Below are 5126 nucleotides of genomic sequence, written 5' to 3'. Positions count from 1 at the left end.
CTTAACAAATACTTGTTTTACTTCTCACGGAGATTTTCTCATTTCTATTGACTCTTCATTTGGAAGACGTTAATATTGAAAAAGGGTGACCCTCTGCTCCAGTCCCCGACTTCATTTGATCACTTTGTGTCTAGAGCTCTTATAATTGATTATTACTTTGATCGTTATTCATTCTTTAGGACACATATGCGTCATATCTTTGTGATATACATGCCTATCTTTGTGATATAGCCGGAACATTTGTAGTGATATCTTAGATGATATTTCACGATGATCAAATGGAAATCCTACCATTGCTAACATCATTTCCAGCTTTGAACGTAGGTCTCATAATTGCATTTTTGTAATTATTGAGTTAACAAGAAGTCTATTGTGACCTTGGATTTTTTAAAAAGTCTTTAAGGATAGTAGAACATGGTTATCGAACGCTTAGGTGACACTGACCATGGTTTACATTCTTTGAAGCAATCTTGAGGTTGGAAAGCCAAAAGACCTAACTATGTTAGAGGTTTGCTTTGTGCATTTCTCAATGATACATAGGAAATCCGATAAATGCTTCGGTCATTTCATTAATCCTTTCGATTTTTGAATGCAAATGGATCATTCTTATCCGGTTTCTTTTCTCATCACCCGAACACAGAAAACACCAACACCATAATAAAATGCTTATCCCAACAACTTCAATCTTACATTTTAGTCATCCATAGGAAAAATTGGGTTGGTTTATGTGGTTAGATTGATGTTTTGATGGTTGATAATTCTCCATGAGCATAATGTCCAGATTTTAGTCATGATTATTTCTTTTAAAACAATCAAATTAATCACTGTTTGCATAATGACATTGGTTCCCAACTTTGTCATTATGAGGGGGAGAAAATAGTATGATTGATTATTGATTAGGAGAAGAAATTAGAATGATTGATAAGGACAAGGAGAAAAGTTTGTGTTTGGTTGTTTCAATTGCTTTCAAAGATACTATCATTCAGCTTCAAGAATCAAAGAGACTGTGATTACTCCTGGATTAATGAGGAGCATGATTACTTCATAAGAGACTTTCCAAAACCATATTGAAATGTTTACTCTCAAAAGTGTTCAAGACGATGTGACAAAGATCAAAGCTTCAAAGGACAAAAGATTGAAGATTCGAGACAAAGAAGAAAAGCTTCAAAAAGAGTATTCGTCAAATAAAAGATCTTCATGTCATACAACAAACACTTTATCTAAAAGCTATATTGCACACATCAAGGGGGAGAGTACATATTTCTGAAAATTCATTCCAAAATTTCAAAGAAAAGACTTCAAGAATCAAAGATTGAAGAATTCAAGACAAGTTCATACCTTCCGCACCTCAAAAAGACAACTCTGATTCATGATTCAACAATCTTCAAAGATTCAAGACATACACACACTCATCATTCTCTGTTCTATAAGAACATTGAGATACAACAGATGATCTAACTTCAAGAAGTCCAAGACCAATACTGAATCAAGTTTTCCAAAGACAATGAGAAAGCTTTGAAGACTTGTTTCAACTTACCAATTGTCTTCATTCCTACAAGACAAACCAACACGTACTTCAGACCTTACAATATATCACTAAGGGGGAGAATGTTAGAAATCCAAAAATAGTGATACATTGTATTTTAAGTTATGGACTTACTTGTAGTTAAGTCATGGGTTGATGATTTCTAAGGTTGAGGGGCTAATTGTGATAATTAACATAGTTAGTTAGTTTAAACTATAAATAGTCTTCAATCCCTTAGAAATCATAACTTGACATATTAACAACACATTCTTAATACCTTTACACCTGAATATCACACTCTTGATTCCAATTCTCTCTCAATACACACACAAACACCAAGAACACACACACTAACCAAACACCATTGTTGATGTGAATTCGGTTGATAAAATCGTGTTAATTACAAAACTATCTAAAATCTAAATTGCCATCTTATTTTTTGATCAAGTATTCAAATCTATACTCATTATTAAAAAAAATAGACCCCCTGTTGAAAGTTACAGGGGGGGAATGTCAGAATTGCCCTTCATGAAACAAAAACATCATTAGTCCATCAACCTTTAAAATAACTATACTAACCATTACATTAATTAGATTTACATAATAGCCCACACTACTCGTCGTCACCACCGTCAGTCGCCACCGCCACCCATCACCATCGCATTATGGCCACCGCCGTTGTATTTGCGCGGGTATCATGCTAGTTACAAAAATCATTATCGCTTATGTATAATGACACTTAAAGTTGTCATATTTGGAAATTTCTGGATACTTGGTAATTTATAAACCTTTGATCCACTTACTTAAAAGATGTATTATTGTAAGTGACTAAGTTTGTAACTAATTTTATTTGGTTTATAATCTTTTGGGGTAAAGCTAATAGATAAAGTCAAACTATATAACAAACTTACAAAGAATCTAGGAAACAAATGAGATTATTGTGTGTGATACTTCATTACACATATAAAACCAACTGGGTTGGATCAATGGTTGGAGCTTATGCTTCTGGAAACAGAGGTTATGGGTTCGATCCTTATGCCCAGCAAAGCTGGAGGTCCTTTTCTACCTATGGTAGAACCTAGAAGCAGCCTCTCTACCTTTAGTAGGGGTAAATCTGTCTACATATCAACCTCCCCAATACACCGTCGAAGAAGGTATTGGGACCCAAAACCCGTGAAAGACCGCGTTGGGAGTTACTTACTTACTTACTTTATACTTCATTATACATATATGGTTGAATTACAGCAGAAAGCTAAGTAATTAATCATGCTCGCTTGGCGCTTGTATTTTTTTGGATTACAACCACTTGCAACTAAATAGTCCTTCAATTATAAAAATGCAATCATTTAGGCGTTCATGCTACAAGATATATGACTTTTCAAGGTGTATCTGTTTTATGTGTATCAACGACAGAGTTTTATCGATCTAGTTTACGTTGTCTTAACCAAGTCCGCGCTAGAAAGCCCTCTCACCCTCAATACTAAGTAAGAGGAGAAAAATCTCAACTAAACCGCCCGAAGACATAAAATTTAATTGGGATAAAACCTTACCCCCTCTGCAGGATTCAAACTTGTTTCACTGAAGTAGTTTATTTGTAAAGTTCATTTTAAATGTCCTTTCCATATCTCAAACTTGAGACTTCCAGCATGTAAAGTTGGTGCTCAACCAATGAACTATAATGGGAAGTACAGTTTACGCATGTACATGTATAGTCCTGTTAAGGCATGTTTACTTTAAATGAGTTACTTATTACATTGTTTTCTTAGTACCACGCAAAAATGAGCTACTTATTACTTTGAATGAGCTACTTATTGTGTTGAAGGTACGCAAAAAGGGACGTTTTTTTTCCAAACTAATGTAAATTTTTTTTTTTAATCAAATTAATATAATTTTAGAAATATTTATCAAAATTGTATAATTTTTAAAATCTATCAGTTGCTAAACTTCTTTTTCTTTCCCATTGTATCAGATTATATATTGGATAGCCCTTAGGGTTGTCAGTAAAAAAACTAATTTGGTACATTAAAATTTGTACATTGCTATTAGAAAAATTAGGGGGCAATTTTTAATATATAATGTATAAGTTTTTAAGCATGTAATATGTTGTTAGTGACAACCCTTAAGGCTGTCATTATCATTTTCCAATTTTTAAAAGTCACATCGATAAAAATGAGAAGGAAACATATTTTTACATGGACATGATCTTTTGGAAGTTCTATCTCAACAAACATTTTAAAAAATGGGGCATGAATCTTTTTCAAAATTTACCACAACAAAAACTAAAAGGTAAACGTTTTTACATTGGTTATTTTATGTAAAAACTGCTACAAATCATATATTAACTTTTATGGGGTTCCAAACCAACCAACACGTCTATTTAGTGCCTTTATCGACTGGGTGATAACGTATAACAAGTCATTGCTTACTTTATCCAGCTACGTCTATTCAGTTCTATTTTTGACTGTTTGACTTTATAAAAACAAGATATGCAACCTCCCCCTTTCTTACCTTCCTTCCTCAATCGCAATTCCATGTCTTTAATTCCTTTACAATTCTTCCAATTTGTTGTCTACAAAAAAATTAATTAGCATATATATATATATATATATATATACTAGCTAATCAACCCGAGCCGCTTAATTACAACTTTAAAACCAAAAAATATATAGAAATATGTATGTAATTTATTGTCAATACATTATAATTTGATATAGAAATAACAACATATTTGTAAAGATGAACATTAATATATAAAACCAATTAGGCTGATGAAAAACTAAAAAGTAATTATCATAAATCAATGATAGATTTGAAATTAAAAATAAAGAGGTAGGATATAGTCAATCATTTTTCATATTAATTAAAAAATTTAAGGTTATAAAGTAATATGAAAAAAAAAGATGACATAGGACCTAATATAAAATTAATTTTTGAAATAAAAGAAATCTATTATGACATCATATACTTCTAAACAATAGCCTAAGAAAAAATGTTGACATGCCACATAGGAAAAAAATTTCTAGAAACAATTTTGTTATATATATATAAGAGATATATATGGTGAGAACCATGTGAACCACTAAAAAAAATCTGTAAGGGCTACACCCGTATCGTATCAAACCGTCACCATATCTTGCATCGCCGTCCATCAAATCCATAACATTCTCATGTGTGTCCGGTGACAATCCCTTTAAAACGGATGAGGGCAATATCCGTACTGTATCCATACGTTTTCAACACGTAACCCATATGATTTTTTACAAAAAAAAGTGGGTTTGTGTTAAAAGAAAATAAAAAACAATAAAATAAGTCCAAAAATAAAAATTAAAAAATAAAAAAACCACACCAAAAAGGAGAAAGATCTCACGGTTCTCTCTCATATTTTAGTTGTCACATTAACTTTACCATATATATATATATACATATATATCTAAATATATATGAGAAAAGTGAATATGAGGCTGTTATGCACCCAACTTAGGTAAAAAAAACCCTCATATACTAATTTGTTAATATTTTGTATAAATGTTTTGGGCCGCATGTTTTTTTATGGTTTAAAAAATGGGATGTGAGGGGTTTTTCACCCAACTTAGATACCTAA

The sequence above is a fragment of the Erigeron canadensis genome, chromosome 8, assembly GCF_010389155.1.
Source record: "Erigeron canadensis isolate Cc75 chromosome 8, C_canadensis_v1, whole genome shotgun sequence".
Taxonomy (NCBI): Eukaryota; Viridiplantae; Streptophyta; class Magnoliopsida; order Asterales; family Asteraceae; genus Erigeron; species Erigeron canadensis.
Note: the sequence above shows the minus strand (reverse complement) of the source record.